The following is a 26074-nucleotide window of genomic DNA, read 5'->3' on the forward strand; positions in this document are numbered from 1 at the left end:
CCCATGAAGTTCCTGTTGTAGTATTTGCACAGGGAGCCTAGCACTGCAGAGTTATGCCATTTGTCCTGTGTTTTCCCCATCCAAGCTTCTAGGATGTTTTTTATCCTGTATTAATCTACTTGGCTTACTTCCTCCGAGCAGGAAAGGGGTGAAGCTGTGGTTGTCCTTATTGTCCCGCAGTGCGGTGGTAGGGATGTGACCTCTGATGCCACGTGGAAGGTGTAGAGATGGGGGTTAGGGACAGTGGTTTTCCCCAGGAATTGAAGTGTGTGTGTGGGGGGGGGGGGTCAGGGCTGATGAGGGGTGAGACCGTGAAGGTGGCTCTGTGGCACCATAGTAAAAACTGAAAAATGTTTCATGACCACTTAATTAGATTTAACTCATGTTTTAAAATCACAAATTAAAGTTCGCTACTCAAGTCTTCTATGAAGCACTACATCTTCATCCTTCTTGGTTTCTTGTTATAATTTTGCACAACTTTGTTAATGAACTTCTTGAATTCAATGCGTTCATCTTTGGTGGCTTTTCGTGTGTCCAGTACTTCCATTCCTTCAATTGATATGCTCATTAGATCATTCACATGATCAGGCAGAAGGCCACTTCTTTCAGAACACAAAATTCTATTCAATGAGGCAAAAGAATGCTCAACTGTAGCTGTTGTGACTGGGAGTAACAAGAGATGAATTCCTACTTCTTTCATCCCAGGAAACATAGCACAAAAATTGGGTCAAGCCACTAGTGATGATGATAAAGAAGTTGAAGTCAAATCTTCATTCATTCGTCGTATGATATTCCACTGTGTTCAAATTCTCTATTCTGTCCTGAACACGGGGCAGTCCCATTGCTGGTAGTGCCTCACTCCACTCAACTGTTGATGTTTTACAGGACAGGGATCTGTAAAAGCTGTGTAGAGGTTGAGTAGAATCTATAAGTCACTGTTGTAGAGTTTTAAGAATCAAGTCTGTGTACTTTTTCAGTTGTCTTAACAAACACTTCTTGTCCTCTTCACTTAAGGATTCAATATAAATGCCTTCATTACTTAACTTCTGGACTGAAGTCTTTTGCGTTTCTTGCAGTACTTTTTCAATGGATAGCTCTCTGATCCAAATGTAGCTTCTATTGCTGGACAAAGATCTATGACTGTTGTAGCAGATGCCTGGATGGCATTGTTTAATGACCCAAGTGGTTTCAACAGTAGACTTACAAGGGAGAGAATGGCAATAGTCTTCTCTGAACGTAGTAGCAAATGTAATCCACCAGCCTCGCTACTTAGATCCATCCTATTTTGGTAGTACTTTCCAAAGCCAGTAATAATGGCTGGAGTAATTGTAAGACAACGGCCAAGGATCCCTCATGAGAAAGCCAAAGGGTTTTTTCCAGGTTGGACTAATTTGAACTTCAGTCCCAGTGTATCGTCTATATTTTCCAAGATGTCCAAAAAGACTGGATTCTTGCTGAAAAAAGAATATAATGAAGGCATTAAATGTATAGCTTTTTAAATGTCTTTTGAAGAGTCTGCAGCTTGTACTGGCGCTAGTTGGAGTAGATGGCCTCTGCAGTGTGTATGAGAGAGATTAGGGTTACGCTTTTCTCTGAGCAAAGCTTGTACTCCTCCATGTCTTCTAGAGAAGTTTGCAACTCCATCAAATGTACAAGCAGCCAACTGTTTGGGGTCCAGTTGACAAGCATTTAACTCTTCTAAAATGTGGGTTGTCACAGATGCAGCCGATGTGTTTTCTATAACTTGAACATCTAGAAATGCATCTACTGGCCTACCACTGACATCAAGTTAACGTACACATTGACTTAATACTTGATGCCCATTTGCATCGGTGCATTCATCAGCCATGTATGCAAACTTTTTTGTGGTGAGAGTTCTTCATTTTTTCAACTGACTCTTTCACTTCTGCACCACGTGCTTCTAGCCAGTCAGTTGAGTTTCTTGCAGAAAGATAGTAAGCATTTGCTAGTCTTGTTCAGAATCAGTGTTCAACTTCAGGATGAACAAGTGACAATGCACTTAACATTGGCCTCCAGTTTGTAGTGCGTGGTATCTCTTGCCTAAATAGAAAGTATACCACAGCCACGTTTTGTTCGCATAAACTGTGTTATGGTCTCCAGCATTCTTAACAGCCTCATTAACACTCACCAGTGTTGTCCTTGGTCAGTGGAGACTCAGAGTTCAGAGGTGCTTTCACATGAGTTCAACTCCCAGGTGGGGGGCAAGAAGGCACCTTGCTCGTTCCTCCAGCTGCTCACTGTTCGCTCTGGCTGCTGTTGTTCGTTGTGCCATTGCTCACTCCATCGATCTGTTATCAATGGCTCTGCACCATCATCTTCCGCTGCCACCTGCCACTGTGACCTCTGCTAGTTGGTCTCTTGGGGTTCCACCCAGCTCTCAGTGATTTCAGCTGAGTTGTCAGTGGAGGAACCTCACTGCTAGTGCAGACTGGGCTGTCTCTTCCACAGAAACACTGTCCCACAGCAGGTCTAATCACTTAGACCTGATTATCAGCTGTAGTGGTCACTTAACCAAACAAAAGACTATCTGTGGAGCCTAATCAGCTCTGTCTTTAAACAGGGGAGAGGGTCAGGTCAAAAAGTACTTGTGACTCAGGCAGACCATCAAGCAAAACACCTGTCCCCACCCTCTCTTGATGCCTTCAATCAGCACAGGCTAAGTGCAGTTCTACTGCCCTTTACTCATACAATAAGAACATAATTTCATTTCTCTCCCTCCTTCCCCCGCTCCACAAGTGATTTGTAACCCAACCCCAGCCAAAATCTATCACTTGGGCAATGCAGCTCTGTTTGCTGGATACCTAGGTAGATTAGGTGTGAATGTAAATACAGTCTGGTCCTGAAGCCTTTCCCCCCAGCTCATCCCTAGCTGTCAGGGACAGCTCATTTAGGCTTTGCTTACAAATCATAATTTGAGATTATTAGGTTGGCCAACATCACCGAAATGAATGCACCGAAATGAATGTCATAAAAAACAGCTGTATAAGGAAGCTAGTCTATGTTTATATTTTTCAAATCTATTATACTTTTTCAGATACATGTATTTTATCATACACTGTATATGCTTTTAAAGTGTGTATTAATGTTTCACTTTAAATTCAAATTTCCAAACAATCACTAAACAGGCAACACTGCATGTAACTAGTTCACAAAACGGGGTTGGGGAAATTCAGGGGAGTGTAGGGGAAATCCCTGGTTAGGGAGGCGCTACGCTGAAGGTCTCCATGGACTGCAAATAGAGGAGAGTCTGGGATTGTTGATCCTGTAGGCCCACAAAACGTTGCCGCATCTGTGTTTACTGCCAGAGAAGTCCCCATTATGTCCTCCCTCTCCTTTGACTGTTGCACCTTTCTCCTGTCCGCTCTTTCCCTCTCTGGACAGTCTGCAATATTCATCCTCCGGGTCCTCTGTTCATGGTCTGATGCAGCACTGGCTTGCAAGATCTCACAGAACGTAACAGCCTGAATCCTCTTCTTTCTGCTCCTTATTTAAGCAGCAGAGTTAACAGTTGTGATGAGAGTGGTCAGTGTCGGGCATTGGGGGACAGCTGCTATCAACATACTAACAGTGTCTACACTTGTGCTGTGTTAACCTTAGCATACCGACCATAGCTCAACGCTGCTCAGGAGCTGGTGTTACTAAGTTGGTGTAATGAAGAACTTACATGGGTAGAAGACAAATTTAAGTGTAGACACATGCACAACTAGGTCAACCCAAGATGGTTTATATCAACCTAACTTTGTAGTGTAGATCAGGCCTCAGTCTGAAAGATACTAGGAAAAACATAAGAATCTGAACAAGTTCCTGAGGCAGAGGGAAGGAACAGTGAGTGGATGCTGTCTCAGAAGGTTAAATGAAACAATGCTGATAAAACTACAAGCCTAGTTTCCTGCCAGCTTGCTTGCCGGGCTTCTTGGCAGCCTGGGATTCTGGGGTCCATGGCTCCAGGGCTGACCACCATCAGATTGAGAAAGTAGGGCAATTGGGTAGTTATCTTAGATGCCTGTACATGAATGCAAGAAGCCTGGGAAACAAGCATGAAGAATGGAAGTCCTTGCACAGTCAAGGAAATATGTGCTTGGAATAACAGACTTTGTGGGGTAACATGACGGAAGCACTGTCATGGATGGGTATAAACTGTTCAGAAAGGACAGGTGGGGGGAGAAAAGATTGGAGGAGTTGCACTGTATGTAAGAGAGCATTGTTATTGCTCAGAGTTCCAGTATGAATCTGGAGAAAAGCCTGTTGAAAGTCTTTGGATTAAGTTTAGAGGCAAGAGCAACAAGGGAGATGTCTTGGTGGGCTTCTGCCATAGACCACCAGACCAGAAGGGTTGAGGTAGATGAAGCTTTCTTCGGACAACTAACAGAAGTTTCCAGATTGCAGGCCCTGGTTCTCATGGGAGACTTCAGTCACCCTGACATCTGTTGGGAGAGCAATACAGCAGTGCATAGACAATCCAGGAAGTTTTGGGAGAGTGTTGGGGACAACTTCCTTGTGCAAGTGCTGGAGGAACCAAGTAAGAGCTGTGCTGCTCTTGACATGCTGCTCACAAACAGAAGAATTGGTAGGGGAAGTAGAAGTGGGTGGCAACCTGGGCAGCAGTGACCATGAGATGGTCGAGTTCTGGATCCTGACAAAAGGAAGAAAGGAGAGCAGCAGAATACGGACCCTGGACTTTAGAAAAGCAGACATTGACTCCCTCAGAGAACTGATGGGTAGGATTCCCTGGGAGGCTAATATGAGGGGTAATGGAGTCTAGGAGAGCTGGCTGTATTTTAAAGAAGCCTTATTGAGGGCGCAGGAACAAACCATCCCAATGTGCAGAAAGAATAGTAAATGTGGCAGACGACCAGCTTGGCTTAGCAGAGAAATCTTGGGTGAGCTTAAACACATAAAGGAAGCATACAAAAAATGGAAACTTGGACAGATAACTAGGGAGGAGTATAAAAATATTGCTCAAGCATGTAGGGGTGAAATCAGGAAGGCCAAAGCATAATTGGAGTTGCAGCTAGAAGCCATGTGAAGGGTAACAAGAAGGGTTTCTACAGGTACTTTAGCAACAAGATGATGGTCAGGAAAAGGGGTTTCTACAGGTATGTTAGCAACAAGAAGATAGATGGTCAGGAAAAGTGTGGTGTGGAAAAAGCTCAATGCTTTTTTTTTTTTTTTTTTTTGGCCTCGATCCTCACAGACAAGGTCAGCTGCCAGACTGCTGCACTGGGCAGCACAGTATGGGGAGGAGGTGAGCAGCCCTTAGTTGTGAAAGGACAGATTAAGGACCATTTAAAAAAGCTGGACATGCACAAGTCCATAGGGCCAGATGCAATGCATCTGAGGGTGCTGTGGGAGTTGGCTGATATGACTGTAGAGCCATTGGCCATTATCTTTTAAAACTCGTGGCAATGCGGGGGAGGTCCTGGATGATTGGAAAAAGGAAAATATAGTGCCCAGCTTTGAAAAAGGGAAGAAGGAGAATCCGGGGAGCTACAGACCGGTCAGCCTCACCTCAGTCCCCGGAAAAATCATGGAGCAGTTCCTCAAGGAATCAATTTTGAAGCTCTTGGAGGAGAAGAACGTGATCAGGTACAGTCAACATGGATTCACCAAGGGCAAGTCATGCCTGACCAACCTGATTGCCTTCTATGATGAGATAACTGGCTCTGTGGATATGGGGAAAGCGGTGGACGTGATATATCTTGACTTTAGCAAAGCTTTTGATATGGTCTCCCACGGTATTCTTGCCAGCAAGTTAAAAAAGTATGGATTGCATGAATGGACTATAAGGTGAATAGAAAGCTGGCTAGATCATTGTGCTCGACAGGTAGGGACCAACGGCTCGATGTTTAGCTGGTATCAAACAGAGTGCCCCCGGGGTCTGTCCTGGGGCTGGTTTTGTTAAACATCGTTATTAATGATCTGGATGATGGGATGGATTGCACCCTCAGCAAGTTCATTGTTGACGCTAAGCTGGGGTTAGAGGTAGATATGCTGGAGGGTAGGAATAGGGTCCAGAGTGACCTAGACAAATTGGAGGATTGGGCCAAAATAAATCTGATGAGGTTCAAGAAGTACAAGTGCAGAGTCCTGCACTTAGGACGGAAGAATCCCATGCACTGCTACAGGCTGGGGACCGACTAGATAAGTAGCAGTTTTGCAGAAATGCACCAGGGATTACAGTGGAAGAGAAGCTGGATATGAGTCAACAGTGTGCCCTTGTTGCCAAGAAGGCTAATGGCATGTTGGGTTGCATTAGTAGGAGCATTGCCAGCAGATGGAGAGAAGTGATTATTCCCCTCTATTCAGCACTGGTGAGGCCACGTCTGGAGTCCAGGTTTGGGCCCCCAACTACAGACAGTATGGGGACAAATTGGAGAGAGTCCAGCGGAGCGCAATGAAAATGATTAGGGGTCTGGAGCACATGACTTACAAGGAGAGGCTGAAGGAACTGGGCTTATTTAGACTACAGCAGAGAAGAGTGAGGGGGGATTTGATAGCAGCCTTCAACTTCCTGAAGCGGGGTTCTAAAGAGGATGGAGCTTGGCTGTTCTCAGTGGTGGCAGATGACAGAACATGGAGCAATGGTCTCAAGTTGCAGTGTGGGAGGTCTACGTTGGATATTCGGAAAAAACTATTTCATTAGGAGAATGGTGAAGTACTGGAATGGGTTACAGACGGAGGTAGTGGAATCATCATCCTTAGAGGTTTTTAAGGCCTGGCTTGACACAGCCCTGGATGGGATGATTTAGTTGGCCCTGCTTTGAGCAGGGTGTTAGACTCTCCTGAGCAATGTTCCCTCTAATTTTTTATGTCCAGGTGAGGAATTAGTTTTGTTATGTGCATCAATATGGAGGTGAGGTGTGACACATCACCTTCATATTGGTGCACGTAACAAAATTCAGGTGGTGAGTGTGGGAGGGGGCTCAGGGTTGGGGCAGTGGGTTGGGTTGTGTGTGCGGGGGGGTGAGGTCTCCGGCTAGGGGTGGGGCTGGGGATGAGGGGTTTTGGGTGTGGGAAGGGGCTCAGGGCTGGGGTAGAGGGTTGGGGTATGGCAGTGTGCGGGCTCTGGGGTAGGTCCAGGGATAAGGGGTTTGGGGTGCAGGCTGCCCTGGGGCTGTGGTCGGGAGAGAGGCGCCTCTCCCCGGCTGCGGCAGCTCCAGTAGGGCTGGGCTGGGCTGGGCCCAAGGGGGGCTCCTCTCCCTAGCAGCTCCAGTGGGCCTGGGTCGGGCTGGGGGAGGCTCCTCTCCCCCAGCCAGGGCAAGTCCGGGGTAGGTCCGCACTGGGGCTGGCAGGGAGGGACGCCTCTCCCTGCCGCAGCAGGTCTGCAGTGAGGCCAGCTGGGAGGGGCACCTCTCCCGGCAATGGCAGGTCTGCGCTGGGGGAGAGACATCTCTCTGCGTCATAGCTCTGAGCTCGTGTGTGGGGCTTAATAGGCAGCTGCTTGTCCACGCAGCCTAGAGGGAACTTAGCTCCTGAGGTCTCTTCCAACCTTAATCTTCTATTATTCTGATTCCTATGCAAGCTTGCTCCCTCTATAATGTCATAGGAACATAAGAGCTTCCATATTGGGTCAGACCATGAGCCATCTTGTCCAGTATCCTGTCTCCAACAGTGGCACTATACCAGAGCATCAGGAGGAGTGTACAGAACAGGTCAACTACCGAGTGCTTCATCCCTGTTTTCCACTCCCAGCTTCTGATAGTCACAAGTTGAGGGTTTTTCTGAGAATGGGGTTACATTCATAATCATCTTGGCTTATACCTACTGATGGACCTGTCTTCCATAAACTTATCTAGTTCTTTTTTTAACTCAGTTATACTTTTTGGCATCACAACATTCTATGGCAATGAGCCAACAGCTTTGCTGTGTGAAGAAGTACTTCTGCTAGTTTGAATTGAACCTGCTGCCTATTAATTTCATTTGGTGACCCATGGTTTTTGAATTGTGGGAAAGGGTAAATAACACTTCTATTCACTTTTCCACACTATTTACAATTTTATAGACCCGTATCAGATTATCTCTTTGTTGTCTCTTGTCTAAGATAATCATCCCTAAACTTTTTAGCCTTTCCTCTTATTCCATGGGTACTTAGTTTCCTCAAGAGCCTTTGGTGAAGGACCATATCAACAGCTTTCTGAAAATCCAGATACACTATATCAGCTGGATCGCTCTTATCCACATGCTTGTTAACATCTTCAAAGAATTCTAATAGATTGGTGAGGCATGATTTCCTTTTACAAAAGCCATGTTGAGTCTTCCCCAACAAGTCGTGTTTGTGTCTGAGAATTCTGTTCTTCACTATAGTTTCTGCCAATTTGACCAGTGCTAAAGTTAGGCTCACTACCTATTATTCTCAGTTTAATCAATTGGCCTCTAATTACCAGGATTTCTTTGGAAGCCCTTTTTAAAAATCAGCATTATATTAACTATTTTCCAGTCTTCTGGTACAGAGGCTGATTTCAGTGACGGTTACATACTACTGTTAGTAGTTCTCTAAATTCTACTCCTGAGGGAATTCTGCACCACTGCATGTGTGCAGAATTTATGTTGCATGCAGATTTCCTCACTCTGTAGCCCTCCCCTGGGACATGGACCTCTGGGGCAGGCCCAGCCCTTGCACTGTGACAGGGTTGGGTGCAGCCTCACCATCAAATCTGTATCCCAAGGGAGTGGGAGGGGCTGCAGGGTAATCTCCTACCTCTGTGTAGCTAGTTACCAGTGCTCCCCACTGCCATGCTGGAGCCTCTATATTTATTTATTGACAAATAAAATTTGCAGAATTTGAATTATTGTGTGCATAATTTTCATTTTTTTGGCACAGAATTCCCTCCAGAGTAAATTTCATATCTGAGTTCCTTCAGAACTTTTCAATGAATACCAGGTGTCCTGGTGACTTATTATTTAGTTTATCAATTTATTCTAAAACATCTTCTATTGACACATGAATTTGAGACAGCACTTCAGAACTGTCACCCACATTAGAGCTATTATTTTTGGGAATCTCCCCCACATCCTCTGAACATAAGAAGTTAAGAAAGACCATACTGGGTCATACCAAGGGTCCATCCAGCCCAGTATCCTGTCTACTGACAGTGGCCAATGCCAGGTGCCCCAGAGGGAGTGAACGTAACCGGTAATGATCTAGTGATCTCTCTCCTGCTCTCCATCTCCACCATCTGACAAACAGAGGCTATGGACACCATTTCTTACCCATCCTGGCTAATAGCCATTAATGGACTTCCCTCCATGAATTTATCCAGTTCTCTTTTAAACCTTGTTATAGTCCTAGCCTTCACAACCACCTTAGGCAAGAAGTTCCACAGATTGACTGTGTGCTGAGTGAAGAAGAACTTCCTTTTATTTGTTTTAAACCAGCTACCATTAATTTCATTTGGTGACCCCTAGTTCTTATATTATGGGAACAAGTAAATAACTTTTCCTTATTAACTTTCTCCACACCACTCATGATTTTATATACCTCTATCATATCCCCCCTTAGTCTCCTCTTTTCCAAGCTGAAAAGTCCTAGCCTCTTTAATCTCTCCTCATATGGGACTCGTTCCAAACCCCTAATCATTTTAGTTGCCCTTTTCTGAACTTTTTCTAATGCCAGTATATCTTTTTTGAGATGAGGGGACCATATCTGTACGCAGCATTCAAGATGTGGGTGTACCATGGATTTATATAAGGGAAATAAGATATTCTCCGTCTTATTCTCTATCCCTGTTTTAATGATTCCTAACATCCTGTTTGCTTTTTTGACTGCTGATGCACACTGCGTGGACGTCTTCAGAGAACTATCCACAATGACTCCAAGATCTTTCTCCTGATTAGTTGTAGCTAAATTAGCCCCCATCATATTGTATGTGTAGTTGGGGTTATTTTTTCCAATGTGCATTACTTTACATTTATCAACATTAAATTTAATTTGCCATTTTGTTGCCCAATCACTTAGTTTTGTGAGATCTTTTTGAAGTTCTTCACAGTCTGCTTTGGTCTTGAGCAGTTTAGTATCATCTGCAAACTTTGCCACCTCACTGTTTACACCTTTCTCCAGATCATTTATGAATAAGTTGAATAGGATTGGTCTTAAGACTGACCCTTGGGGAACACCACTACTGTTACGAATTACACCTGGTAGGACACGCACACAAGTGCTACGAATTACACCTGGTAGGACACGCACACAAATGCTGCGAATTATACCTGATAGGACACGCACACCAGTGCTGCGAATTATACCTGATAGGTCACGCACAGTTCGAATCTAGGCTGAGGCACAGAAACAAAGTCCACAACTGCAGAGTTCCCAAAAGACACTAAGTTTATTACGCTCGAGCGTGGTGCCCCCCTGCTAGCCAGGAGGGGACCCTGAATGCAGATTATACAAAGGTTATATACTTTTTAGCAAAGCATGTTGCCCTCGTGCATCGGAAACCTTAGCCAATAAACAAACTCTTGTCTTATCTACCACCTATCCCTGCTTGGTGCATTCCTCGTGCTATACCAGTATGTTAATTACACAGCATGGTCCTAAAGCTATGCATCAGTAACTTTTATTATCAGGATGGGAGGCCTCACATCAAGGCCAAGAGACAGGGAGTTAGAGACTGACAAAAACCAGATACTGGGAGTCAAGGCAGGCTGGAGACAAGGAGGAGGATTTTCACAGGGATTCAATATCTAAGGATTACTCCTCCTGGTGTATGATGTGCTGGCATTTAAACAATGGTGGGCCCCAAACCAAAATGGAGTCACATGTGCTAACTTTTCCTTAACACTACTTACCCTCTCCATTCTGAAAATTTACTATTTATTCCTACCCTTTGTTCCCTGTCTTTTAACCAGTTCTCAATCCATGAAAGGATCTTCCTCTTTTTCCATGACAACTCAATTTACTAACAGCCTTTGATGAGGGACTTTGTCAAAGACTTTCTGGAAATCTAAGTACACTATGTCCATTGGATTCCCCTTGTCCACATGTTTGTTGACCCCCCTCAAAGAACTCTAATAGATTAGTAAGACATGATCTCCCTTTACAGAAACAATGCTGACTTTTGAGCAACAATTTATGTTCTTCTATGTATCTGACAATTTTATTCTTTACTATTGTTTCAACTAATTTGCCCGGTACTGACGTTAGACTTACCGGTCTGTAATTGTCAGGATCACCTTTAGAGCCCTTCCTAAATATTGATGTTACATTAGCTATCTTCCAATCATTGGGTACAGTAGCTGATTTAAAGGACAGGTTACAAACCATAGTCAATAGTTCTGTAATTTCACATTTGAGCTCTTTCAGAACTCTTGGGCGAATGCCAGCTGGTCCCGGTGACTTGTTATTGTTAAGGTTCTCAATTAATTCCAAAACCTCCTCCAGTGACACTTCAATCTGTGACAATTCCTCAGATTTGTCACCTACAAAAGATGGCTCAAGTTTGGGAATCTCCCTAACATCCTCAGCTGTGAAGACTGAAGCAAAGAATTTATTTAGTTTCTCCACAATGATTTTATCGTCTTTAAGTGCTCCTTTTGTATCTCGATCGTCCAGGGGCCCCACTGGTTGTTTAGCAGGCTTCCTGCTTCTGATGTACTTAAAAAACATTTTGTTATTACCTTTTGAGTTTTTGGCTAGCTGTTCTTCAAACTCTTTTTTGGCTTTTCTTATTACATTTTTACGTTTAATTTGGCAGTGTTTATGTTCCTTTCTATGTACCTCACTAGGATTTGACTTCCACTTTTTAAAAGATGCCTTTTTATCTCTCACTGCTTCTTTTACATGGTTAAGCCGCGGTGGCTCTTTTTTAGTTCTTTTACTGTGGTTTTTTAATTTGGGATATACATTTAAGTTGAGCCTCTATTAGGGTGTCTTTGAAAAGTGTCCATGCAGCTTGTAGGGATTTCACTTTAGTCACTGTACCTTTTAATTTCTGTTTAACTAACCTCCTCATTTTTGCATAATTCCCCTTTGTGAAATTAAATGCCACAGTGTTAGGCTGTTGAGGTGTTCTTCCCACCACAGTAATGTTAAATGGTATTATATTATGATCACTATTTCCAAGCAGTCCTCTTATAGTTACTTGTTGGACCAGATCTTGCACTCCACTCAGTGTTATACCAGTAAAATAAAAACCAGCAGGATGTTATTAAAGCGGATAAGATAAATTATCACATTTATTGTGAATACAAAAAGAATCATAGTAGACAGTCAGTTATCGCTATAACATTTCATTCCGTTTCACATTCATTCACACATTCATTCATATACACACACAGGTTCTGCAGCTGCTGTATAGTTACCAGTCCTGAATGTAGCTTGGGTCCATAGCTTGTGGCGGCTAACTGGCCAGGAAAGCCGGGCACAAGGAAGAGCTGGGTCTCTGTTGGGCCGACGCCCTTCCATGTTGGCAGCAGAATGTTGCCCTTCAAAGTCTTCCATCTCACACATCCTTTTTGTAGGCTTTAGTTTGAATCCAGAGTCTATTGGTCTTGCTGTGTCAGGCTGCCTCTGGGTTCGCTGTAATTGATCACCCGTCAATTGCAGACATGACTTTCAACCTGCGACCTGGCTTTGATCTTTCTTCAATTGTACTTTTGTTCTTTTCTTTTGAGGGTGGACTCCTCTTACTTTGTCAGGGCTGTTGGGTGTTTACACTTTATTTCATCAGTAGAGGCTGGGGCTGGAGGTTGATTCCGTCATCCATACATACCTCATTCACATATCTAAACTAATAAGATTACAGCAGGGTTTTGCAAAAATGAAGGTTGCAGCAAGCTTTTACAAAACGGAGTGAGCATTTTAAAATGGAGTTTGGGACAAGTTAAAATGGAGTTTGTTACAATATGGACAAGTGTAAGGAATGGCAAGCAGTGAACAGAAGTTACAATATAGACCAGTATAATGAATGACAAACAGTGAGCAGAAGTTACAATGATGAAACAGTGTAAGTTTCAGTGATTTAAGCAGGAATTGGATTGCAAGTGAAACTCAATTAGCCCATTATTGGGGTACCCGGTTTTATGATGAATGTAGTTTCATTCATAAATCTTTCCTTATGAAGTTATATTAATAAAGTGAACAATTAAAAATAATTTCATTGATCAGTTCTACATCAGGACGAGATCGAGAGTTGCCTCTCCCCTTGTGGGTTCCTGTACCAGCTGCTCCAAGAAGCAGTCATTTAAAGTATCGCGAAATGTTGTCTCTGCATTTCGCTCTGAGGTGACATGTACCCAGTCAATATGGGGATAACTGAAATCCCCCACTATTACTGAGTTTTTTATTTTGACAGCCTCTCTATTCCCACCCCCCCACGACCTGTTCTGTCCTTCCGATATATTTTGTACCCTGGAATGATTGTGTCCCATTGATTGGCCTCACTCCACCAGGTTTCTGTGATGCCTATTATATCAATATCCTCCTATAACACGAGGCACTCTAGTTCAGCCATCTTATTATTTAGACTTCTAGCATTTGTGTACAAGCACTTTAAAAACTTGTCACTGTTTTTGTCTTCCCTTTTCTGATGTATCAGATTCTTTATGTGAATGTTTCTCATCTGATCTGGCCCATACTTTATCCTCTTCCATCCTCTCCTCCTGACTAAAACCTAGAGAATCTCTATCAATAGACTCTCCTCTAAGAGAAGTCTCTGTCCAATCCACGTGCGCCTCTGCAGCAATCAGCTTTCCCCCATCTCTTTGTTTAAAAACTGCTCTGCAACCTTTTTAACGTTAAGTGCCAGCAGTCTGGAGCCACTTTGGTTTAGGTGGAGCCCATCCTTCCTGTATAGGCTCCCCTATCCCCAAAGTTTCCCCAGTTCCTAATAAATCTAAACCCCTCCTCTCTACACTATCATCTCATCCACGCATTGACACTCTGAAGCTCTGCCTGCCTACCTGGCCCTGCACGTGGAACTGGAAGCATTTCTGAAAATGCCACCACAGAGGTCCTGGATTTCAGTCTCTTCCCTAGCAGCCTAAATTTGGCCTCCATGACGTCTCTCTTACCCTTCCCAATGTCATTGGTACCTACATGTACCACGACCACCAGCTCCTCCCCAGCACTACATATAAGTCTATCTAGATGCCTCAAGAGATCCGCAACCTTCGCACCAGGCAGGCAAGTCACCATACGGTTCTCTCAGTCATCGCAAACCCAACTATCTATGTCTCTAATGATCGAATCTCCCATTACTAACACCTGCCTTTTCCTAATGACTGGAGTTCCCTCCCCCAGAGAGGTAACCTCAGTGTGAGAGGATACCCCAATATCGTCTGGAAGGAGGGTCCCAACTATGGAAAGGTTTCCCTCTGTTCCCGTTGACTGCTCTCCTTCTCTGGGCCTTTCATCCTCCTTAAGAGAGCAGGGGCTGTCTGACTGGAGGTGGGATAAATCTACAGTGTCCCGGAAAGCCTCATCAACATACCTCTCTGCCTCCCTGGGCTCCTCCAGTTCCTCCACCCGGCCTCCAAAGCTCGTACACGGTCTCTGAGGGCCAGGAGCTCCTTGCACCAAATGCACACATACGCCACGTGCCCACAGGGCAGGTATTCATACATGCTACACTGAGTGTAATAATCAGGATAGCCCCCACTCTGCTTCCGGGCTTTTGCCTGCATTTTCTCCTACAGCTACCTAGGTTAAAGATGGGGTTTTTGTTTAAATCAAGAAGTTTTGATTATAATTTAGTTTAATGGTTTTAAAGAATAGCAAGTGTACCTCGCCCCCTTCCAAACTCCCTCTCGAAACTCCCTGTTAGCGGTCCCTGGTTGCTTGCTCACTGCTTTATAAAGCCCATACCTTCTTGATAGCCCCGTCCCCTGACTAAGGCTCAGCCAATGAACAGAGGCTTCTAGATTTCAAACCTTGTTTAGAAGCTCACAGCTTCCAACTGCCGGCCACAGCACACAGTCCAAACAAACAAACACAGACAGACAGACAGACAAACACAAGCTCAGCACACAGCAAGTAACCCCCAAACACACGCTACAGACAGCTACTTACCCCAAGGGTTCCATATTTGCTCCACCTTCACCTGGAGAACTCCCTCTTGAAACTCCCTGTTAGTGGTCCCTGTTCGCAAAGCAGTAAAGACTGATGCAAAGAATTCATTTAGCTTCACTGCAATGGCCTTGTCTTCCTGTTTTGCAGGCTTCCCGCTTCTGATGCACGTAACAACATTTTGACTATTAGTTTTTGCGTCTTTACCAAGTTGCTTCTCAAATTCTTTCTAGGCTTGCTTTATTATACTTTTATATTTTACTTGCCAAATTTTATGATCCTTCCTATTTTCCTTATTAGGATTTGACTTCCAAATTAAAGGATGCCTTTTTTTATCTCTAACAGCCTCCATTACTATGCTGATTAGCTATGGTGGCATTCTTTTGGTTCTATTTTGATTTGAGGTGTACACTTATTCTGAGCTTCTATAATGCTTTTTTAAAGTAGTTTACATGCTGCTTGCAGGCATTTTACCCTTCTGATTGCTCTTCGTAATTTCCATCTAACTAGCATCCTCATTCTTGTGTAGTTCTCTTTCTTAAAGTTAATTGTTAGTGTGGTGAGGGTTTTTTTCCAAGTATTTTCCCCCTACAATGATGCTAAATGTAATTAGATTATGACCCCAGTAAGATATAGATATCTCCTCTAAAAAGGAGAAAAAGAATGGTCATGCTAGGTTGAGGGGGGAGTTTAATAATAAATTGTTGCTCTCTTCCTGAGCTACTCTCTTTAAGTTTACCCTATTACTATCTTCACAAATACTGAGGGGGAGCATGACATAAATAGTGTTTTGATTGAGATTTGTGTGAGGGAGGAAAGAAGCTTGTTCAGTGTCAAATGAAGTGTAGAGGTAAAAATCCTAAGGCCATCTTGGCTCCTCTAAAGGACAACTAGGCATCCATTTTGTAAACCCTTCTTGTCCCCTCCTCACTCTGAGTTTGGCACCTTTTTAAATTTAGGCGGGAAAAGGTAGTTACTGTCTATCAGCTAATCTGCCTAGTCACCCAATGTCTATATAAGGCGGTGCTCAGATTAGATCCGGGCTGCCTGCCTGAGTGGTGGAGTCTTGTTGCTGTCTGTTTGAGACAAAGTAAGTGACTGAGCGTAGGCCATTCACCCCACCAGGGTCATCTTAGCAGGGGATATATTTACCTACATGCACCTATCTAATCTCCTATAGTGATCGCTTGCTCCACGCAAGACGACGCAGGTGAAGGGAGGGGGAGGGATTCAATTATCTGAATACTTTCATCCTACCTGAGAAGGCGCTCATCTGTTCCTGCCTTGAGGTCCTATCCCCATCTGAGGGATCCAGATGCCCTGCCATGCTGCATCCATCTTGAAGAAGAGAAGACATCATCAAATCAAGCTGCTAGAGATGGTAGAGTCATTGTCATTTTAATTCCTGTATACAAATCCCTATTGATACAGCCTGCCTTGTTTTATTTGTCTCACCTTGTTATTTGGGGAGTCCTTGCCACCCCATTAATAAAACTTGTTGTACCTTTATTCTGTCTGAGTCATATCTGGGAACATAAACCCCCAGTGATAGATACGGAAAGGGAGGCGAACCTGAGACCGAGACTCCTGTCCATTGTTAATTCTAGCTCCTGTTTCGGTCAACAGAAGCACCCAGCTGGTTATTAAATTCTTTTTTGGTATCACAGGAACAGTGCAATGGTGAAATATAAATGATATGAGGATACAGAGATTTCTGATGCTCCCTGCCTCATTATGGGTGCATCGGAGGTATTCTTCAGCTACTGCGATTAATCTCCTGTAATAAGAGAGCCTATGAAATGGAGATCCAAACTGTTTAGATTTTTACATCACTTTTAACACAAAGGCCCCCGTGACAGATAATACCTTAGACAGTGGCAAGAGCCAGGTGAGAAGTGGTGGATGGCTGTCATCAGAACAGTGTATGGTGGTGAGAGGTGTATTTTTTGCCAGCTCCTCTGATATCTCAGATGCCTGTGGAAGATGTCTGGCTTGCCTGAATTCTTGAGGCTTTCTTGCTTCATTGATCTATTTTGCATAACTCAGGTGGTGGTGGATTGTGGAACAGCTATGCATGGGTCTTCCAGACAGAGAGAATTGCTGAGTAGGTGCCAGGAAGGTCATTCAGCTTATTTCTTTTCAAAAAGCTTCCATCTCCCTGCCTTTTATACAATCCAGGAACCCTAAAATTCCACCAAGCCTGCAAGGAAATTAACTTCCTGTGTCCTTCCTTGGGGATGTAAATGGAGGTATAGGATTAATGTGCTTTATTTGCACAGTTATAGCACGCTGTTCCATAACCCAGCACTTCACTCACCAGACTAATTTCCACTATTGCGGGGTTTCTTAGGTTGCAATAGCCTTAAAGGGAGACATCATTACTTTTGCACAATGAATTCTATTGAATGATATTGAGTTCTTGTTTAAAAATAAATGCATGGAATATTAAGGTTACACAACTGTTAGGGATATTTTTTGCTTTGGGGTGTATGCATGCAGTGTCTATGGCTGAGTATTTAAAAACAAACAACCTCTCATTAACTCCTGTGCAGTGCCTGTTGTAGTTAATGGGGCTACCCAGCTGTAGCAGAGACCAGAATTTTGTGAAGGATAACTAAATTGTTACATTGGATCTAGCAGTAATACAGTTAGTTCTGGTTGCTTGGTAAAATAAGCTGCTCTCAGATCTTTTTCTTTTACTGAAAAAAGTGTCCCTTCCCCCAAAAAAGAAGGCATACAAAACTTCTAGAAGCCAGAGCCTAATTTGCATTCAGAGCAGAGACCTGCTGCTTGATGTATGGCATTGATCTGTTCTTCACGACTGTCTTCTTTTAACCAGGCTTAGTGGAGGGGAAACAACTGGGACTAAAGGAAAAATTCTGTGAGCCATCTAAGTTTCCAAAGTATACATTGGGGAAGAGCCTTGAGGTAATGAATTTGAAGACTGATTCCATTAACTTGCATTTTGAGGCTGGAAACAAAAACTTAAAGGGTGCAGAAGGACAGGCTGCAATTATCCAAAGAGCATGAGTGAAGTTTAGCGAGTAGGTAAAATCCTGGCAGCTATAATTAGACAGTGTTACTCTCTACTTTAAAATGAGTCATTCCTCAGGGAATGGATTAAAGTGGGTTTTTGGTTTGTTTTTTAAATCCTTGTAGAAAGTAGGAGGGGGGCACAATGGGAGATATTAAATAATGCTTATAGTTTGCTCAGAGATGCTTTGGAATTACACTTGAAACATGCACGCAGGTCAAGATTACAGAATAGCACAAAGCAAGGAATTTGATAATGGAAGGTAGAAGATTTTCAGTAACTAGGGCATCTGAGCTGTATGATAAATATTGAGAGGAAGGAAGTTGTTTAGCTGAAGCACATGCCTGGGGTTCAGATCATGTGGGTTGTACTCCCAGCTGTGCCCCAGACTTCCTGTATTTAAAACAAAATAACCAAAACTTGAGCAAGTCACTTAGCCTTTCTGCATCAAGGACTTATCCATAGATATTCCACTCTTGATCTGAACAGACCTCATGCACTCGCGATCAGAATCTTTTGGCCACTGGTGTCTGTGAGGGCCATGTCTGAGGGCCCCAGGGCTGCTTCTTACTGAGGGTATAATGGTTGAAACAAGGCCAATGATCCCTCAGTTCCTTCTTACTGTTTGGGATTGTGAAACAGAGCTGCAATCGGTGTCCTTATCTTTTGTACTTGGCTAGCTCTGTTTGTAAATAGCTTTTATCTTCATGTACATAGCAGTTCCAGGGTTTGCTAGTTGTACTTTTTAATCTACGTTTTTGTTTTGGTATTTCTCTCCTGTCTTCCGCCACCCTCCTTTTTTTAAATACACCACACAGGCTTAACCACCATCCCGTAATATTAATAATGCCCTTCATGTGAGGCAACCATGACTGCCAATGATGGGAATTCCAAATGTTTATTTGTTTGGGTGACGGGCATACACCGAAGAATGCTCAATCTGCAGCTTGCTTTCAAAATGAACACAGAAGGCAAGCGGAGCTCACCTGAAACTTTTCTTGTATGAGAGATTGATTAGACCCAGGGCCGGCTCTAGGCACCAGCAAAGCAAGCATGTGCTTGGGGGCGGCACAATTCCAGGGGCGGTGTCCCGGCTAACATTGTTTTTTTTCTTTAATTTGTGTTTGGGCGGCACCCCCCCCGCCTTTGCACTCTCGGAGCTTGGGGCAGCAAAAAACCTAGAGCCGGCCCTGATTAGACCTGCCTTGGATCTGAGTAGTCAGGGTCCTCCTGGTGTAGAGCAGGCTTCCTATAAAAGTGCTCCGGTGAGCTCCACCTCTGCTGTTAGCTCTTGGGCACATTTTACTAAAAAGACCTCTGCTGATGCTGCTGTGTCTGCCCACAAGGCTCCCTCAGCTACTTCTGAAAGGGGTAGGACAGAGAGAGCATCGTTCTGCTAAACAGCACAGCTGCAGATCGCCGGGACTATTTGTTACTGCTGAAGAACTCTGGACTATTTATTAGTTCTGTCTGAGTACACCTGGCAGCAATATGAGCCCATTCTCCTCCAATCCAGTGCCATACAATATTTTTGTACCTGTTGCTGGTTAGGTTTTTCAGAGTAGTCCATGTTTCTCCTCCAGCCCAGGGTAGGGTTGCCAAGAGATTAATCTTTAATTAAAGATTATGTCATGTGATGAAATCTCCAGGAATTTGTCCAACCAAAGTTGGCAACCCTAGTCCACAGACACCTCCTTTCTGGGATCTTGTTGTGGCTTTAACAAGATTAATGGGTCCCCTATTTGAGCCATTGACACCAGGCTTTTTACAAAATCCCTCAGTAAAACCAGCCTTTTTAGTGGCAATCAGTTCAGCCTGAAAGGTAAGCCCATCATACACTGCCTTCCACAAAGATAAAGTTACCCTTAGGGTGCAGCGTAGGGCTTTACCTAAAGTGATCTCTGACTTCCATCTGAGCCAGATGGTTCACTTATCTGTTTTCTTCCTTGAACCTCATGCAAACCAAGGGGAGGCTAGGCTCCACACATTAAATGTACTTAGGAGTCTCTCCTTCTACCTTGGTAGGACCAAATCATTTAGGGTATCACCTAGACCAGTGTTTCCCAAACCTGTGATGCTGCTTGTGCAGGGAAAGCCCCTGGCGGGCCTGGCCAGTTTGTTTACCTGCCGCATCCGCAGGTTTGGCCAATCGCGGCTCCCACTGGCTGCGGTTCACTGTGCCTGGCCAATGGAGGATAGATTTTTGAGATGTGTTGTCCATATATTATTCTACAACCTGCCCTCCATCGTTGCTACCATGAAGTCTGGTAACACCTTGAGTCTGTATGGATGAAGGAACTGAGGGTGAGTTGGCTTCACCCAGCCCTTTATGCCCTGGGTTTGCTGGCTAAAAGAGTGTACGTGCACCAAGAGTGCAATCTATATGGACAACACGTCTCAAAGAACCACAGTTACTGTAAGACTGTTTCGTTTTGTTCCTCAGTTTCCAGGGATGTTGTAAGACATAATTAACGAATATTTGCAGAAAACTTAGAGATCCTTGGATGGAAGGTTGTATACAAGTGCAAAGTATTATAAGTTTCAGATACTTATAAAGACCTAGCTTGAAAGACAGTGACATTTTAAAAGGTCACATCCCTCCCCCTTAACCTATGAAACACACAATTCCTCAGATTTGCCCAGCACTCTACAATTGCAATGAAGCATACATGCATCATTTATTTATATTGAAACACTGAGCTATTTATGGGGAAAAAAGAAATTCTTGGATGAGCAAGGTATCCTTAAATGCTGACCTGGCTGTGGAATTAGCACTAGACAATAAAGAGAGAAATGAAATAAGCCCCAAGTGTCATCCCAGGAAACATTGCTTTTCTTCCCCTCCTGACAGTGATGATACATCTATGCCACATTAGGAAGTTATTCCTATGACACTGACCCCAAGATTTTGAACTTTTGGATTTTGTGTCAGATCACTACTTACATTGGAATAAGTTACATTATAAAATACATTTTTTATTTTTTTTCTTCAAATTTTGCAAATTTTCCTTTCTTGCCAGGAATGTGCCGATGCATTTATTCATTTGTACTATTTGCAAACAGTGTCAGGGTTTTATTTTTTTGGCAGTCACTAAGGGCAGAATCTTCTCATCATTCCATTGCGAGACATCAGAAAGAAGCAAGAGAACCAATTTATGAAAATCTCCAGACACCTGTTGCTTCAAATACAGATGATTATTTAATAGAGTCCAAAATTGCAGTGAGGGCTTCACAGATCTCAGCAGCCCCAACAATTCTGTCTCAAATACCTCATTATACAGGTAGGTAAGTATAGGACTAAAAAGGCAGATGTTAAATCTCTCTCCTTTTATCCTGGTGGAACTGAAGTCAGTTGTAGCCTCTCTTCTTTAGCAAGGGCTCACGGGATTTACATTGTTTGCCAAGTGAATCAGGACAGGACTCCTCAGGGTCTATGAACCAAATGGACTGCTACACTAGCCATCTTGCTTAGCTTCAGAGATCTCTCACAGCATATGTATGAGTCAATCGTAAAGGAGGTGATGTTGACACACGTAGCTCATTCTTTGGGTTCCCTGGGTCCTTTTTTATGTCTATGCATGACCTGCGTGAAGAGAGCATTTGAAACTACAGGGCTAGAAAGCCAGTTGTTTGTGTGCATGACGCCAGACTAAATGGGTCAACATTCTTATTGTCTATCCACAGGCACATGGAAGTTATGGACTTATAAACACATTTCCTTACAGTCTGACCAATGATCCCTATTTAAGATGTGGTTCTACTTTGGAAAGTGTCTTTGCTTGTGCACTCAGTTTACAAATAAAAGATGTTTTTGAACTGCCACCCTGCAAATTCAACCTGCACCCCAAAGGACAGATTGTCAGAAGGGCTCAGTGTAACACCAGCAGACCCCGGTTGTTGGTGGGCGGGATCGAACCTGGGACCTTGGGAGCTAAATGCATAAGCTAAAAGCCACATGACCCTTAGCTAAGGCTGTAGCAGACTCATTAATCTCTAAGTGGTCTTGGTGCCACTACGTGGGACCGAGCACCACACCCAGGAGGTGTGTGAGTTACATCAGCACCCACAATTGGGGCCAGTTTTTCAGAAGAGCTCAACAGCCGTTTAGGGACTACATAAAGTGTTTGGATTTTCAGATTGTTAGCACTTAGTAACTCCAACTGTTCTTAACAGTGGAGGGCTGAAAACTTATGAAAAGCTGCCTCTGAAATTCCCATCTTGTTCTTTTTTATGATTTAGCACCAGGATAAAAATTCTGTAGGCCAAACAAGGCCTGCAGTTACACCAGAGAAATTCCACTGTCTGTGTGTGTTTTGAGGCAGTTTTTCTCTGGTGGCAGAGAAAAGCACATGGCCCAGAGGCAGTTATGTTACTTACCAAAGATCACCTTGGGGGAAAAGCCTAGTCCCATTCTGACATAATTTCAACATCACTCCTGGATTCTTTGCTTTCATCTGTCTTTAGCATTTAAGCTAATTCTCTCACAGCTATTCAGAGCTATAGAAGGACTTTGAACTTCTTCAGGAAAGGTAGGTTTCAGAGTAACAGCCGTGTTAGTCTGTATTCGCAAAAAGAAAAGGAGTACTTGTGGCACCTTAGAGACTAACCAATTTATTTGAGCATGAGCTTTCTAGAGCTACAACTCACTTCATCGGATAGTGAGCTGTAGCTCACGAAAGCTCATGCTCAAATAAATTGGTCAGTCTCTAAGATGCCACAAGTACTCCTTTTCTTTCAGGAAAGGTAGTACACTTCACTTTACATTGCATCATCATTGTGGAGTTTTCCATAGGTAAAAAACCACCAAGATAAACAACCCTTTGAGGCCCTTTGAGGCCCTCTTCATTCATCACCAAAAATGCCCAACAACAACAAACCACAGACACCCATTTAAAAAAAAAATCCTTTGCAGTTCACCTTTAAAGAAAACAAAACATTCAACAGTTTAAGCACTTGATAGTCCATGAATAGATTTATAATACAGAAATAATATTGCCTCATACTCCTGAGACACTATAGCTTATAAAAAGTAACTGCTGAAGTTGGGTTTGTTTGGCTGAATGAATGATTTCCCTGCTATGTTGCTGGATAACATCAAAATTCAGACGGGAATAATTAAGGCCTCAGTCCTGTAAAAACTTATACAGAGTCCTGTGCTTAAAGTTAAGCAGTCACAAAAATGTTTGCAGGATTGTGGCTTAACGTGTTAAGATAGTGTGACATTTCCAACAATCACTTTAAATACATTATTTAAACTTTGGTATTCTTAAATATTTTATTATTTAAATACCTTATAATATATATTGACCCTAAAATAATCAGTATAATACTGAGTGGGGAAAGAAATAGTATAACTAAACTAACAATGTATAGTACAGTAACTCCTCACTTAATGTCGTCCTGGTTAATGTTGTTTCGTTATTACGTTGCTGATCTATAAAAGAACATACTCATTTAAAGTCGTGCAATGTTCACCACCGCCTGCTAGTAGGTAACTACTTTGTGAGGTAAGCCAAGCGATGCTCCTGCTTCAGTGTGGCAGCCATTGTTGTTTACATTGTGTTGGTACAAAAGTATTCCTTGAACATTTCTAACTCGTTGTGATTGTATCACCCAGCATCATGAGTCAAAAACGCCCAGCAAGTGATAGTAGAGTGCCTAGCAGTAGCAGTAAGAAAACCAGGAAAACCATTACTTTGGGTACTAAATTAGACATTTTAAGGCGTTTTGATGCAGGCGAGCGTGGGGTAGACATTGGCATCGCTCTAGGTCTTACTCCGACCATTCTGAGAACAATTCGGAGTAATGCCGACAAGATCAAGGCTAGTGCTCAGTTCTCAGTGCTCACTAACACCGCTTAGTGCTACTAAAATAAGTCAGTCAAGAAGTACTTTGATGGAAAACATGGAGTGTCTTCTCTCAGTGTGGACAGAGGAACAAAACCAGAGGAACACACCTCTAAGTTTGTTAGTGATACAAGCTAAGGCAAAAAGTTTTTGAAGAGAGACCAAGGTGAAGGATCACAGACAAACATTTATGGCAAGGAAAGGGATGGTTTGATCAGTTCAAGAGGCACTTCCACCTGCATAACATCAAGATGTCTGGTGAGGCAGCTAGTGCCGATACTGCAGCAGCTAAAAAATTCCCCGACTATCTCAAGAAAATAATTGAGGAAGGTGGCTATTCACCTAAGCAAGTCTTCAGTGTCAATGAAACAGGCTCTACTGTAGGAGGATGCCTTAATGGACTTACATTTCCCAAGAGGAGACGACAGTGCTCAGATTTAAAGCAGCTAAAGACCGCCTAACCTTGCTTCTAGGTAGTAATGCTGCCAGAGATATGAAGATGAAACCGCTGACAGTGTACCACTTCAAAACACCATGATGTCACCATTTGGAGATCCAATAAGAAGGCATGGATAACTGGAGCTATTTTTTCAGAATGACTGACTCTCTGTGCTGTCCCTGCATGGAAGGGATACTGTGCCAAAGAAAATCTTGATTTCAAGGTTGTATTGCTTATTGATAATGTCCCGGCTCATCCAGTCAACCTGGATGACCTGTGTGAAAATGTCAAAGTTGTCTTTCTGCCACCTAACACCACATCACTCATCCAACCCATGGACCAACAAGCCATCACTGCATTTAAGGCGTATTACTTACACCTTACTTTCAACCAGCTCATCAGAGGCACTGACGGGAAAGACTAGCCTACGATTCAGCAATTTTGGTGTGACTACAACATCCTCAAGTGGATCGATAACATGGGTAAGTCCTGGGTTGAAGTTACTTAGGCATGCATGAATGGTGTGTTGGGGAAGTGGTGGCCTGATTGTGTCAGTGACTTAAAAGGATTTAAAGATGTTGTCCCCACAATGAAGGATATCCTCAGCTTGGCCAAGAAAATGGGTTTTGATAAGATGGAAGCTGGCTAGATTGTCAGGCTCAATGGATAGTGATCAATGGCTCGAAGTCTAGTTGGCAGCTGGTATCAAGTGGAATGCCCCAGGGGTCGGTCCTGGGGCTGGTTTTGTTCAATATCTTTATTAATGATCTGGATGATGGGATTAAATGCACCCTCAGCAAGTTCGCAGATGACACTAAACTGTGGGGAGAAGTAGATACAATGGAGGGTTGGGATAGGGTCCAGAGTAACCTCAACAAATTGGAGGATTGGGCCAAAAGAAATCTGATGAGGTTCAACAAGGACTAGTGCAGAGTTCTAAACTTAGGAAGGAAGAATCCCATGCACCGCTACAGGCTGGGGACCGACTGGCTAGGCAGCAGTTCTGCAGAAAAGGACCTGGGGATTACAGTGGACAAGAAGCTGAATATGAGTCAGCAGTGTGCCCTTGTTGCCAAGAAGGCCAATGGCATATTGGGCTGCATTAGTAGGAGCGTTGCCAGCAGATTGAGGGAAGTGATTATTCTCCTCTATTTGGCACTGGTGAGGCCACACCTGGAGTATTGTGCCCAGTTTTGGTCCTCCAACTACAGAAGGGATGTGGACTAATTGGAGCGAGTCCAGCAGAGGGCAATGAAAATGATTAGGGGGCTGAGGCACATGACATATGAGGAGATGCTGAGGGAACTGGGCTTATTTCGTCTGCAGAAGAGAAGAGTGAGGTGGGATTTGATAGAAGCCTTCAATTACTTGAAGGGGGGTTCCAAAGAGAATGAAGCTTGGCTGTTCTCAGTGGTGGCAGATGTCAGAACAAGGAGCAATGGTCTCAAGTTGCAGTGGGGGAGGTCTAGGTTGGATATTAGGAAACACTATTTCACTAGGAGGGTGGTGAAGCCAGGGCTGGCTACAGCTTTTTTGCCGCCCCAAGTGGCAAAGAAAAAAAAACGAAGCAGGACCCGCCGCCGAATTGCCGCTGAAGAGGGAGTGAAGGGCCTGCCACCAAATTACCGCCGAGGACACGGACGTGCCGCCCCAATCACGGACAGAGTGCCGCTCCTTTCTATTGGCTGCTCCAGACACCTGCTTCCTTCGCTGGTGCCTGGAGCCGGCCC

General features: G+C 43.7%; 1 long non-coding RNA gene across 1 annotated transcript in view; it reads right to left on the bottom strand.

The window, feature by feature from the left end:
• Window positions 1-26074, bottom strand: part of LOC140906530 (uncharacterized) — a 76837-nt gene that overhangs the window by 37347 nt on the left and 13416 nt on the right. The window contains exon 2 of the long non-coding RNA XR_012157142.1: window positions 16283-16363. This is a non-coding gene — a long non-coding RNA (uncharacterized lncRNA). The remainder of the gene's footprint in view (window positions 1-16282; window positions 16364-26074) is intronic.

The sequence above is a fragment of the Lepidochelys kempii genome, chromosome 2 (assembly GCF_965140265.1).
Source record: "Lepidochelys kempii isolate rLepKem1 chromosome 2, rLepKem1.hap2, whole genome shotgun sequence".
In the NCBI taxonomy this organism is placed as follows: domain Eukaryota; kingdom Metazoa; phylum Chordata; order Testudines; family Cheloniidae; genus Lepidochelys; species Lepidochelys kempii.